This window comes from Hemiscyllium ocellatum, chromosome 2 (assembly GCF_020745735.1).
Source record: "Hemiscyllium ocellatum isolate sHemOce1 chromosome 2, sHemOce1.pat.X.cur, whole genome shotgun sequence".
NCBI classification, from domain to species: Eukaryota; Metazoa; Chordata; class Chondrichthyes; order Orectolobiformes; family Hemiscylliidae; genus Hemiscyllium; species Hemiscyllium ocellatum.
The window spans coordinates 92048448-92063828 of NC_083402.1; positions in this window are offsets into that span (position 1 = coordinate 92048448).

Sequence of the window (15381 nt, forward strand, 5' to 3'; positions counted from 1 at the left end):
GCTTCCAATTAAACCTGTTGGACTATAACCTGGCGTTGTGTGATTTTTAACTTTGTACACCACAGTCCAACACCGGCATCTCCAAATCATGACTACTATCCTGATGCTAGGTTCTGAACTGAAACTTTATCCCCCAGACTCCTCTGATGCTTCTTGACCTGCTGTGCTTTTTCCAGTTCCACACTTTATCAACTCTCCAAACTCATCAATGCACTGGGATCTCATCATCAGGAGGCAATGGAGTAATGGAGTCATCAGCCATGGTTGCAAAGGTTAGCCCTTGGCCCCAGAGCTGTTCTTGTAAAACATCCAATCTTAAAACACTGAAGGAACATCAGAGTCCTTAAGGATATAAGCATCAGTTTCCGGGTAGCTGATGCAGACTTCTAAGATGTGGCACCAATGATCACAGATGACTGGTACACTGATGGAATGGAATCCTTTCTATTGACTAACATTGTGTTATGATACTGTGCCTTCAGTGCAATGGTGTACAATCTACAGAATCCTGCACCTAGGGAAAGCCAGCTGTGTTATCAAAACTTATTGTCCAGACTACAGTGCTGATTTACATCATGAGCCAAAAAGATGAAGTGATGTTTTTGTACCTTCACTAACCTTGGCTCTCTGCACCCTAGGTAGCCTCCTCTAATCTCCAGGACTGAGCTCTCCCACTTCCCTATCACAGCAGTGTTGCTGAAAAGTCTGCTTGACTTTCATTCTACTGATCTCCAGGACTGACCATGGCCCACCCTGTGGGACCAATTTAGACAGACAACCTCAACTGATGACTGACCAGACCCCTATCTGATATCTGTGCAGCTCCTCAACTGATATAACACAAATCCCAGAATACTAGTACGGGACCTGTGAAACTGACCATGGTCCACTCCACAGATTGCAATGAAACAAATTCTTGACATTGTACACACCAACTGAATGACTGACCTTATCCAAATCCCTGGGCAGTGATCACACAATACTCTTGACTCAATTAGTGAGATTCCCTGATGACGGCACCTCCCTTAGGCTTGACAGAGGACTACTCCCTTTGACTTTAAGATATAGCTATTTGTGTGAAACACATGCAGTGTGTTTGACAGGCAGATTTCTGGCATGTGTTTCATGGATCTGATTGATATAGTATACAAATTGGAAGACAGTGAGATCTGCAGATATTGGAGATCAGAGTTGAGAGGGTGTTGCTGGAAAAGCACAGCAGGTCAGGCAGCTTCTGTGGAGCAGGAAAATCGACGTTTCGGGCTGGAGCCCTTCATCAGGAATGAAGCTGGGAGCCTCAGGGCATGGAGAGATAAATGGGAGGGGGAGGTGGTACTGGGGAGAAAGTAGCTGAGAGTGCGAAAGGTGGATGGGGGAAGGGATAAAGGTGATAGGTTGGAAAGGAGGTTTGAGCGGATAGGTGAGAAGGTGTCCAGACTCCCCAGTGTAGAGGAGACCACGTCGGGAGCAACGGCTACAATAAATGACATTTGTGGAAGTGCGGTGAAACTTTGATGGATATGGAAGGCTCCGTTGGGGCCTTGGATAGAGGTAAGGGGGAGGTGTGGGCACAGGTATTGCAATTCCTGCGGTGGCATGAGAGGTGCCAGGAGGGGAGGGTGGTTTGTTAGGGGGCATGGACCTGACCAGGTAGTCGCACCTACACTTCCACCCATGTCATTTATTGTATCCATTACTCCTGTGGTCTCTCCTACATTGGGGAGACGGGACGCCTTCTCGCAGAGATCTTTAGAGAACATCTCCTGGACACCTGCACCAATCAACCCCACCACCCTGTGGCTGAACATTTCAACTCCCCCTCCCACTCTGCTGACATCTTGCAGGTCCTGGGCCTCCTCCATTGCCACTCCCTCACCACCCAACGCCTGGAGAAAGAATGCCTCTTCTTCCGCCTCAGGACGGTTCAACCCCAGGGCATCAATGTGGACTTCACCAGTTTCCTCACTTCTCCTCCCCCCACCTTACCCCAGTTCCAAATTTCCAACTCAGAACTGTCCTCATGACCTGTCCTACCTGCCTGTCACCATTCTGCCCTATCCGCTCCGCCCTCCTCTCTGACCGATCACCTTTACCCATACCTCCATCCACTTATTGCATTCTCAGCTACCTTACCCCAGCCCCACCCCCCTCCCATTTATCTCTCCATCCTGATGAAGGGATCTGGCCTGAAACATTGATTTTCCTGCTCCTCAGATGCTGCCTGACCTGCTGTGCTTTTCCAGCAACACACTCTCATAGCATACAAATTGGCAAGAATAACCAATAGACAGGTGGATTGGGAATAATTTACAAGTAAGCAAGGGATTAATAAGGGGAAAACAGAGTATCAGAGTAAGCTTGCAGGGAAACTAAGAACTGACTGTAGCAGTTTCCATAACTATCCAAGGAGAAAAGGATTGGTGAAAATGTGGGTCTCTTGCAGTCAGAATCGGGAACGTTATAATGGGAAACTCAGAAAAAGCTGACAGACTAAAGTTATACTTTGCTTCAGTCTTCTCAAAGGTAACAGAAATGATCGGACACACAGGGTTTAGTAAAAAGGGGAAACTGCAGCAAATCTGTTTCAGCATAGAAATGGTGTTGAAGAAATTGATAGGATTGAAAGCTAATAAATTCCATGGGCTTGACAATCTACATCCCAGAATACTTAAGGAAATGCCCTAGATATAATGGATGCATGGTGGTCATCTTTCAACATTCTTTATACTCTGGAAAAGTTCCCACAGTTTGGAGGTAGGTAATGCAACACTGCTACTTAAAAAGGGAGGAAGTGAGAAAATAGGGAATTATAGTCCAGTGAGCCTGATGTTGGGAGTGGGAAAGATGCTAGAGTCCTCTATCAAGGATTTCATGGCAATGCATTTCAAAAAATCATACTGGAATCAGACACAGCCAGCACAGATTGACAAAAGAAGAATCATACTTCTCAAATCTACTGGAATTCTTTGAGGAACTAACTAGTAGAATTTATTGGGGGGAGCTAGTAGATGTGTTTCATTTGATCTTTCAGAAGACTTTTGACAGAGTTCCAGATCAAAGATTCATGGGATTGTTATAGTGTATTAAAATAGATAGAAATTTGGTTAGCAGTTAGGAAGCAAAGAGTTGAAATCAATGGTCTTTTTCCAAATAGTACGCAGTGACTAGTGGAGTACTTAGGCATCTGTTTGAGGGCTCCAGTCATTCGCAACATATGTTAATGATTAGATGAGAAAACTAAAAGTAATATTGCAAAATTTGCAGATGACCCAAAGCTGGGTGCAAGGGTGAGATGTGAGAAAGATTCAGAGATGTTGCAGTATGATTCGGACAGACTGAGTGGGTGAACAAGTGCACGACAGATACAGTATTATATGGATAAATGTGAGATTGCCCACTTCGGTCACAAAAATAGTAAGGCAGATTATTACTTGAATGGCTGTAAATATAGAAATGGGCATGTTCAACAGGAACTGGGTGTCCTTGTGCACCAGTCAGTGAAAGTAAGTGGCAGGTGCAGCAGGCAGTAAAGGAGGTCTTCATAGCAAGAGGATTTGAGTAGACGAACAAGAATGTCTTGCTGCAGATATATAAGACATTGGTGACACTCGACCTGGAACTTTGTGTTCAGGAGTAATCCAGGAAATTACATGCCAATGAGCCTTATATCAGTGGTTGGGAAATGATTGAGTAAATCCTTTGGGATAGGATTTATTTACATTTGGAGAAGAATAGACTTAATAGGAATAGTCAGCATGGCTTCATAAAGGGAAGGTCTTGTCTCACAAACCTGATTGAGTTTTTTGAGGAAGTGACAAAGATGATTGATGACAGTAGTGCTGTGGACATCATCTATATGGACCCTAGTAAAGCATTTGACATGGTAGGCTGGTTCAGATGATTAAGTCACATGCAATCCATGATGAGTAGGCAGGTTAGGTACAAAATTGACTTGATCATGGAAGACAGAGAGTCCATGACCTGTGGTGTTCCACAATGTTCAGTGCTGGGACTTCTGTTGTTTATAAAATATACAGCAAACTTTGTTTTAACTGGCACCTTATGAACCGGCATCTCATAAATTGGCAAAAATTATATTCAGTAATTCAAATACTGGAAGTTGACTGTATTGTTGCAATCTCTGTGATATCTGAGTAGTTGGTTGAGACTGAGTGAGAAGGGTCTCTGCTGCTAAATTTTATTTAAGCATTTTGAGCTGTAAATAAAGTATAACCAGGATATGTCTATCCCCTGCATTACATTTCTATTACTTAGTGTGTGTTTTTATAAAGAAATGTAGACTTCTAGATCAACCAGAATATTTGATCAACTTGCACACACTATTAGAAGCTAAACAACTTGTGAGGCATTAGGTTTTTTTAAAATTTAGAACAATAGTAGCAGCTTGAGTGGGTGTGGTCAAGTTCTCACAGATCCAGAATATTTTGTTAGCTTTCAGCAGTTGTTGCTGGGGTCTCAGCAGAGTTAGAAGGTGGTGAATCTCAACTGGCTGCTATACTCTCTTTCTTTCTCTTTCTCTCTCTGTCTCTGTCTCTGTCCCTCTCTCTCTCTCCCTCTCTCTCTCTCGAGAGAGCTGCTGCATTTATCCCTTTCTTACTACTAGGATTGCACATGAAACAATCTGCTTTTCTGATTTTGCCTTTTTGCCAAGGTGTGCTTATGGCATTTTATTATATTGAATCAAAATACTATTTAGTAGTGAAATAATTTATTATTCTGTTAAGTTTTTTTTAATAGAGTTAAGCTATTCCAAGTTCCTCTTTTTATTGTTGTATTTTAAGGATCGGGTTAAATCTGAGAAGAGTATAAAGGCATGAAATAACTTTAGCAAATAGGGTTAAGGAATCCAAAGGGATTCTACAAATACATTAAGGCCAAAAGAGTAACAAAGGAGAGCATAGGTTCTCTTAGATATCAACATGGCCACCATTGTGTGGAACTGCAGGAGATGGGGGAGATACTAAACAAGTATTTTGCATCAGTGTTTACTGTGCAGAAGGATATGGAAAATAGAAAATGTGGGGAAATAAATAGCAATATCTTGAAAAATGTCCAAATTACAAAGGAGGAGGAGCATCTTAAAATGCATAAAGGTAGAAAAATCCCCCGGACCTGATCAGGTTGACCCTAGAATTCTGTGTGAGACTAGGAAAGTGATTGTTGGGCCCCTTGCTGAGATATTTGTATCAGCGATAGTCACAGGTGAGGGTGACTGGAGGTTGGCTAACATGGAGCACTATTTAAGACAGGTGGTAAGGAAAAGCCAGGGAACTACAGACCAGTGACTCTGACATCAGTAATGGGCTAGTTGTTGGAGGGACAGGTTAATATGTAGTTGGAAAGGCAAGGACTAATTAGGGATAGTCAACATGGCTCACTAAATTGAGCTTTTTGGAGAAGTAACAAGAGGATTTATGAGGGCAGAGCACTGAATGTGATCTATGTGGGCTTCAGTAAAGCGATCAATAAGGTTCCCCAGGGAGAATGGCTAGCAAGGTGAGATTTCACGGAATACAGGGAGAACTAACTATTTGGATACAGAACTGATTCAAAGGTAGAAGACAGAGGGTGGTGATGGAGGGTTGTTTATGAGACTGGAGGCCTGTGACCAGTGGAGTGCCACAGAGATCGGTGCTGGGTCCACTGCTTTTGGTCATTTATATAAATGATTTGGATGCCAATAAAAGGAGGCATGGTTAGTAAGTTTGCAGATGACACCAAAATTGGAGGTGTAGTGAGCAGTGAAGAAGGTTCTGACGGGATATATCCTAGGATTATGTGGGAAGCAAGAGAGGAAATTGCAGTACCGTTGGCAATGATCTTTTCGTCTTCACTGTCAACGGGGGTGGTTCCAGGGGACTGGAGAGTAGCGATTGTTGTGCCCCGTTCAAAAAAGGGAATAGGGATAACCCCGGGAATTACAGGCCAGTTAGTCTTACTTATGTGGTAGGCAAAGTAATGGAAAGGGTACTGAGGGATAGGATTTATGAGTATCTGGAAAGACACTGCTTGATTAGGGACAGCCAGCACGGATTTGTGAAGGGCAGGTCTTGCCTTACAAGTCTTATTGAATTCTTTGAGGAGGTGACCAAGCATGTGGATGAGGGTAGAGCAGTGGATGTAGTGTACATGGATTTTAGTAAGGCATTTGATAATGTTCCCCATGGTAGGCTTATGCGGAAAGTCAGGAGGCATGGGATAGAGGGAAATTTGGCCAATTGGATAGAAAACTGGCTAACCGGTCGAAGTCAGAGAGTGGTGGTAGATGGTAAATATTCAGCCTGGAGCCCAATTACAAGTGGAGTTCCGCAGGGATCAGTTCTGGGTCCTCTGCTGTTTGTAATTTTTATTAATGACTTGGATGAAGGAGTCGAAGGGTGGGTCAGTAAATTTGCAGATGATACGAAGATTGGTGGAGTTGTCGGCTGCAAAGGGACTTAGATATGATGCAGAGCTGGGCTGAGGAGTGGCAGATGGAGTTCAACCCTGCCAAGTGTGATGTTGTCCATTTTGGAAGAACAAATAAGAATGCGGAATACAGGGTTAACGGTAGGGTTCTTAGTCAGGTGGAGGAACAGAGGGATCTTGGGGTCTATGTACATAGATCTTTGAAAGGTGGATAGAGCTTGTAAGAAGGCCTATGGTGTATTAGCGTTCATTAGCAGAGGGATTGAATTCAAGTGTAGTGAAGTGATGTTGCAACTGTACAGGACTTTGGTTAGGCCACATTTGGAGTACTGTGTGCAGTTCTGGTCGCCTCACTTTAGGAAAGATGTGGAAGCTTTGGAGAGGGTGCAGAGAAGATTTACCAGGATGTTGCCTGGAATGGAGAATAGGTCGTACGAGGATAGGTTGAGAGTTCTCGGCCTTTTCTCGTTGGAACGGCGAAGGATGAGGGGTGACTTGATAGGGGTTTATAAGATGATCAGAGGAATAGATAGAGTAGACAGTCAGAAACTTTTTCCCCGGGTACAACAGAGTGTTACAAGGGGACATAAATTTAAGTTGAAGGGTGGAAGGTATAGGGGAGATGTCAGGGGTGCGTTCTTTACCCAGAGAGTGGTGGGGGCATGGAATGCACTGCCCGTGGGAGTGGCAGAGTCAAAATCATTGGCGACCTTTAAGCGGCAATTGGATAGGTACATGGATGGGTGCTTAATCTAGGATAGATTTTCGGCACAACATCGTGGGCTGAAGGGCCTGTTCTGTGCTGTATTGTTCTATGTTCTATGTTCTATGTTCTAAGGTTACCTCAGAATACATAGGGATCTTGATCAGATGAGCCAATGGGCTGAGGAGTGACAGATAGAGTTTAATTTAGATAAATGTGAGATTCTGCAGTTTGGAAAAACAAATCAGGGAAGAACTTATATAATTTATGGTCGGGTCCTGGGGAGTGTTGCTGAACAACGATACCTTGGAGTGCAGGTTCATATTTCCTTGAAAGTGGAGTCTCAGGTAGACAGGATAGTGAAAAAGGCATTTGGTATGCTTGCCTTTATTGGTCAGTGCAGTGAGTAGAAGAGTTGGGAGGTTATGTTACAGCTGTACGGGACATTGGTTGGGCCATTATTGGCATACTGCAAGCAATTCTGGTCTTCCTGCTATAGGAAGGATGTTGTGAAACTTGAAAGGGATCAGAAAAGATTTACAAGAATGTTGCCAGTGTTGGAGCATTTGAGCTGTAGGGAGAGGCTGAAGAGGTTGGAGCTGTTTTCTCTGGAGTTTTGGAGGCTGAAGGGTGATCTTATAGAGATTTATAAAATCATTGGGCGGGGGGAGGTGATGGATAGGGTGAACAGACAAGGTCTTTCACCTGGGGTGGAGGAATCTAAAACTAAAGGGCAGAGGTTGACGTTGAAAAGGAAAGATTTAAAAGGGACCTAAGGGTCACCATGCAGTAGGCAGTGAATCTATGCAATGAGCTGCCAAGGAAGTGGTGGAGGCTGGTATAATTAAACAATTAAAAGGCATCTGGATGGGTATATAAAAAGGAAAGATTTAGAGGAATATGGGCCAAATGTTGGTAAATGGGACTAGATTAATTTACCATGTCTGGTTGGCATGGATGAGTTGGACCAAGGGTCTTTTCCATGCTATACAGCTCTATGACTCTGTTACTTAATTGTGTTTTGCCTAACATCGAGTAGTTTGACTAATCCAATTACATCTGGAACATGACACCTTACATTTACCTTTGAAATAAGAAAAAGTTAACAACCTTGGCTACCTTCTTAATATATTTTGAATCAGGTCTGGTCTGGTTCATACAAAGTACATAGCTGCCTGAAAGTGGTAACACGAGTGAATAAGGTGGCAAAGAAGCATGTGGCATGCTTGCAGTCATTGGTTGAGGCATTGAATACAAAAGTTGGCAAGTCATGTTGCAGCTACATAAAACTTTAGGTAGGCCACATTTAGAGTACTGTGTGTAGTTCTGCTTGGCACACTATAAGAAGGATGTGAAGGTTTCAAGAGGGCGCCAATGAGATTTACCAGGATGTTTCCAGCATTGGAGTGTATTAGCTATAAGGATAGGTTGGACAAACTTGGATTGTTTTCAAGTAAAAAGTGAGGTCTGCAGATGCTGGAGATCAGAGCTGAAAATGTGTTGCTGGTTAAAGCACAGCAGGTTAGGCAGCATCCAAGGAACAGGAAATTCGACGTTTCGGGCCAGACCCCTTCATCAGGAAAGATGATGAAGGGCTCTGGCCCGAAACGTCGAATTTCCTGTTCCTTGGATGCTGCCTAACCTGCTGTGCTTTAACCAGCAACACATTTTCAGCTTGGATTGTTTTCACTCAAGCATTGGAGGCTCTGGGGCGACCTTATAAAAGTAGATGAAATTATGACAGGCATGGATAGGTGCATAATCAGAGTCTTTTTCCCAAGGTGGAAAAGCCAAATACAAGGGGGCATAGGTCTAAGGTGAGGGGGGATGGTTTAAGAGAGATGTATGAGAAAAGTGTTTTACACAGAGGGTGGTAGCTGCCTGGAATGTGCTGCCAGCAATGTATTAAAGCAGATACGATAGTGAAGTTTAAGAAGTATTTAGACAGACATGTGAACAGACAGTGAATAGAGGAATGCTGACCATATGCAGGCAGATGGCACAGTTTGGAATGGCATCATGGTCAGCATCGACATGGTGGGTCAAAGGGCCTGTTTCTATGTTATACTGTTCTGATCTACATTTTAATCTCCTTACCTGAGGAGAGATGTTCTTGCTATGGAGAGAGTGTGGCAAAAGTTTATCAAACTGATTTCTGGAATGGCAGGACTGCCATTTATGAGGAGGGATTGATACAGTTTAGATTACATTCACTGGAGTTTAGAAGAATGAGGGGGATCTCATAGAAACTCATAAAGTTCTAACTGGATGAGTCAGGTTAGATGCAGGAAGGATGTTCCCAATGGTAGGGGAGCCCAGAACCAGAGGTCATAGTTGAAGGATAAGGGGTAAGCCTTTCAGGACTGAGATGAGGAGAAATTTCTTCACCCAGAGAGTGGTCAGCCAGTAGAATTCATGACCACAGAATATGGTCGAGGCCAAAACATTATGAGCTTTTAAGAAGAAGGTGGATATACCTCCTGCGGATAAAGACATCAAGAGGTATGAGGGGAGGACAGAATTAGAGTACTGAGCCCGAGGATCAAACATGTTTGTAGTGAGAAAACTTGAGGGGTCAAATGGCCTACTCCTGCTCCTAACTTCTATGTTTCTAGCACAGTGCAGTACAGCAACATATCCAGTTCTTTGATTGAGGACTGCTGACAACCTTGACAAATTGCCTGACTTTGTGTCTGCATTAAGCAGCTTGCCTAAACAGATATACTGTGAGCTTTTAAGATGTTTCTGAGGGGTCAAAGCACCAAAACACAAGACAAGACACAAGATTCTATGATAACAATGTGTGGAAGTGTTAAAAGAGTAAGCAAGCCATTCTCAGATGCAGCCTAGTTCAATGCCTGTCCCTGTGTGCAAAGAGTCCTGCTAGCAGCATTCCAATTTGGAAGGTGCCAGTCCACTCCAGAGTGCAGCACTGAAGTACAGAACCATTCTGTAAGTGGATCAGAGATATGCCATGCTCATGCATTGAGGCTGATTTGTGTGGAATGCCAATATCGCTGATGGGGAGCATGTGGTCACTGTCGATGAAGTGTGCCTGGAGATACTGAAGATGGAGGTCTGGAGGAGAAAGTGGCAAGCTGGAGTCACCAGATAACTGCATTCATCTTCATGTCAAGAGTTATTGTCATCTAGTTGTTATCCAGTAACTGAGAGGATGGGAAACTGCATAATAATTTGGTGAAATTATGTTATAGTGAGATGCTAATGTATGCTAATACATCCTAATAGGCAAATAGGCCACCATTCTCATCTCGCCATTCAATACTTATTTGGAATTTAAGACTTTTTGCTCTCAACGTCGAGAAATTCCTGGCTATCTACACAATATTCTCTACGCTCTCAGCATGGTTCAGGGACTGAGAGATTTTGGTTCATGTGTCTGTGGTTTCCATCAAAGAGCTATCCATCCTAATCCATCTTCCAGCTCGTGGTCCGTCACCCAATGCATTACAGCACTTTGAGAGCATTGCCAAAGTTTTAGAAATATAGCAATGTAGAAACTAAGAGCAGCAATAGGGCATTCAGTTCTCCAAGCCTACTCCACCTTTCAATATGAGTGTGGCTGATCATTTATCACAACATCCTACTCACATTCTCTCCCACATCCCTGACAAAATGGGACTCTAGAAATATATCTATTTCTTTCATAAATATATTCAGTGACATTGCCTTTGCAGCCTTCTGCGGTAGACCATTCCATAGATTCACCGCTTTCTAAATGAAGAAATTTCTCCTCATGTCAGTCTGAAATGGCCCACCCTGGGACCATGATCCTCTATTCTGGGCAAAGATTCTCCTTGAAACCAATCTGCCCAGTGCTGTTAAAATATTACATGTTTCAATATGATCCCCTCTCATTCTTCTAAACTCCATTAATTACAGGCCTATTTGACCCAATTTCCCCTCATATGACAAATTTGCTTTCCTGGGAACTGTATGGATGATATATCTTTCCTTAAGTAAAGGGAGACCAAAACTGCACATTGTAGTCCAGATTTGGTCTCAACAAGGCCCTGTACAGCTGCAGTAAAACTTTGCTGCTCCTGTACTCAAAACTCTTTGCAATGAAGTCCCATGAATCATTTGCTTCCAAACTGCTTGCTTTCAGCGACCAGTGTACAGACACCCAGATCCCATTGTCGAACAACATTTCCCAATTTATCACTATGTAAATAGTAGGCTATCATTTTTTTTCTTACCAAAGTGGACAACTTCATACTTATCCACACTATACTGCATCTGCCAAGTATTTTCACACTCACTCGACTTTTTAAAATCCCCATGATGCCTTTTTAAATTCTCCTCACTGCTCAATCCCAACTGATTTTGTGACACCTGCAAACTTGAAAACATTACATTTGATTCTCTCATCAAATTTGTTGTAATATATTGTAAATAGCTGGGTCTCAAGCATTGCCTTTCACTCTGGATGCAATTATTCCTATTTGCTGTTTTGTGTCTGCTAACCAATTCTCAATCTGTGCCAATACATTAGCACCAATCACATGTGGGCTATAATTTTGCACATAAAACTCTAAGGAAGGGAAGGATGAACAGTCATTGGTTATGGTACATGGGTACAAACACCATAGATGAACAAAAGGGTGACGTCCTAAAAGCAGAATATAGGGAGTAAGGAAGTAAGTTAAAAATTAGGACCTCAAAGGTAAAGGTAATGGTAATTTATTGTTACATGTATTTATGAAAATGCAGTAAAATGTATTTAAGTCATCATAAGCTGGCACCATTTTAATTACATAAATTATAAAATGAAATGATAAAATAAATACAAAGTTAGAACAAATTACAACCACCAATGTATTCCCTGAAGCTGCAACGCTGGGAAAATGCGTGCTGGAGCAGCCCCCATCACCGCTGACCAGATCCAGAATATTACCTCTGCCAAAGCTGCCTAACCACGGCCGATATTACAGCCACTGCCATAGCTAGGGGACTGTGCCAACTCTCAAGGACCAAGGAGAAGATGAGGACAGCAGGTGCTGGAGATCAGAGTCGAGAGTATAGTGCTGGAAAAGCACAGTAGGCCAGGCAGCATCCGAGAAGCAGGAGAGTCAACGTTTCTGCCATAAGCCCTTCATCAGAATGAGTCTGGATGAAGAGCTTATTCAACTTTTTCAACTTCCGAGAACCAATTTGAGAGATCAATCATTCTGCCACCATTGAAGATGCCAACAAAACATCAGAGGAAAAGAAACATTGGGTCTGCAGTGATTTTAGACTATGATGCTGTAAGAAGGAACAAAGCTTTTTTATTCTTGTTTCAGTGCGTTTCAGCATCAGTGGGACTGGATGAGAGACCCCACTGTTACAGCACACTGAGTGTGGAGCCTCAAACAGTTTTAAGGCCTGGAAAGAGGACTTCACAGTGGGGAGGGGCTGTACACGTTTGTGAGAGGCTGAAGCTTCGGCCATGGAGAAACCTGAGGAACCCCGCCCTGTGGAGAAATTGTGGAAGTGTGGGGACTGTGGGAAAGACTTCTGTGTCCCGTTTGCCCTAGATACTCATTGATGCAGTCACACTGAGGACAAGCCGTTCTCCTGCCCTGAGTGTGGACATCTATTATAGCCAAATCATGTCTCATACTACACCAGTCTGCATCTTGATGAGGAATTCCATCATAATCGCTCATTCCCAAGGGGTCTCACACAGCTAGGTCGCCAATTTTTCCTTCTCATCCCTTTAAGCAATGTCCTTCTAACAGTTATTTTAGATCAATGTCCTTGCTCATTGACCTCTTTAATTGTGGATTATAGCTGATACTTCACATGGTTTTCCCAGACAGTTATAGCTAGATCACTGATGGCATATACAGTACAGACACAATCACAATTCTCAGCCAAAGTAGGTTTATAGAGTCATAGAGTCACAGAGATGTACAGCACAGAAACAAGACCCTTCAGTCCAACTTGTCCATGCTGACTTGATATCCCAACTTAATCTAGTCCCATTTGTCAGCACTTGGCCCATATCCCTCTAAACCCTTCCTATTCATATACCCATACAGATGCCTTTTAAATGCTGTAATTGTACCAGCCTCTACCACTTCCTCTGGCAGCTCATTCCATACACACACCACCGTCTGTGTGGAAAAGTTGCCTCTTAGGTCCCTTTTATATGTTTCCCCTCTCACCCTAAACCTATACTCTCTGGTTCTGGACTCCCACCCCAGGGAAAAGAACCTGTCTATTTATCCTATCCATTCCTCTCATGATTTTGTAAACCTCTATATGGTCACCCCTCAGCCTCCATTGCTCCGGGAAAACAGCCCCAGCCTGTTCAGCCTCTCCCTATAGCTCAAATCCTCCAACCCTGGCAACACCCTTGTAAATTTTTTCTGAACCCTTTCAAGTTTCACAACATCCTTCCAATAGGAAGGAGACAAGAATTGTACACAATTTTCCAAAAATGGCCTGATCAGTGTCCTGTTAAGCTTGCTTATTAGTGCCTGTCAGATAGGTGCTCCAATATTTCTCTGTATTGTCTCAGGAGAATGCTTAGTTGCCTGGAATTGAAGAATCAGTGTTTTCTTTTAATGCCAACCACTTTGGCTTCACCTCAAAATCTGGTAGCCAGCAATTAAAAATCACTATGACTGTGCACAGACCATTACAATAGACCCACAAGTAGGTGAACAATCAGCCTTCCTAAAAAAATCTGAAATGCTGCAAAATATGAAAAATTGGAAACCCACAATTGTTGTATATTGTGAATTGCAATTGTCATGTGCAAATGACTAGATGTCAACCATACACACTCATTCCATTTATGCCAGCCGTCACTTGGGCTAATGAACTGCCCTTGAAGGCTGTTTAGCAGCTCAAAAGACCATCGAAACATCTCTTCATAACTGTTTACGAGCCACTTTCACGCTGCTTCAACATGGTTGCTGAAATGTCTACAGAGTGTGACAGAAACTACTTTTATTGCAGTCAAAATGATAGAAATTGAGCAGCCTAACAATTTCTCTCTAAGTTGTACAGAGAACCAGAAGATCTGAGGGTAGGAGAGTTGATTTGTTGCTTTTTCACGTCTGTTGAAGTACAACCAGCAAACACTTGGTACCTGTAGTTCACCAGCAATGTGAGAATGAGACTTGACACTCAACATGGTTCAGGTTTCACGCTAGCATAATTAGATGAATAGCATAACCACACTGTCAATTCTTAACTGTGTTGCACCAACAATGAAGATTGCCCTTATTATATGGGATTAAGCATCTTGGTTTGGGACACAGTCCTCAGTTCTCCCCTTTTTCATTCAAACTGTATCTCTTTAGCCTGAGATTAGTAACAGTAGTTTTGTTGGAATTTAAAAAGATCACCTTGCATCTCATGAAGCCACTATTATTACAAGCTCCTTAAGTGCATGAATGTTTCATACACTAAAGTCATGACAACTCTGAGGTATGCATTGATTTATTTATGATTGTATAGAAGCTAATGTATTTCAAGAGCAAATCAAATGTTCACATTGAAAGAGCATGTTTGCATGAGGTGGAATTATTGCAAGAATTCCATCATTCTTATGCAGGATTTAGTTAGTATTGCAACATTTTTAAGGACAAAGATTTCTTCCTTGTTTTTGTACACAATCTAATTTGAAATATTGATCTTCATCCAGTTCATTGTAGCCTTTCGAGGAAGCACCCTGCAAGACTTAAACTTCGCTGACATCTCTTTTAGGGAGCAATTCTTCCCCTTTAAAATCTGCCACTTCCTTGAGAAACATATTGCCTTTGTAGTACAAGGAGCACAGGACTGTTCCCTATAATACTGCAGAGACTAAGCTTATAAAAGCACATTTCATTTGCTGTGAAGCACTTTAGTTTGTTCTGAAATTGCAAAAAAAGTAGTAAAGTGAATTCTTTCTTAATACTTCAATGCAAAGAGCACTCAATTATGGAGATGTACTTTCTTCAATTAAGTTCCTAATAACAACATTTTGAAACATTTTATAACACAGTAGTAGAATTAATATTATATAAAATTAGTATTTTAAAGTTGTAATGTTCCTTTTGCAATGATCAGTTTGTTTGCATTCAGACTATCAAAACAATTTTGTTTATAGAAATGTTGCCATAGTCTTATCAGACTTTTTCATTAGAGTGATGACTGGTGGTGGATTAACCTGAGAATCACGATGCCTTATGTGAGGGGACAGGTTCAGAAGAACAGCCCTTCATGGTAACCTTAACTAATATAGACAA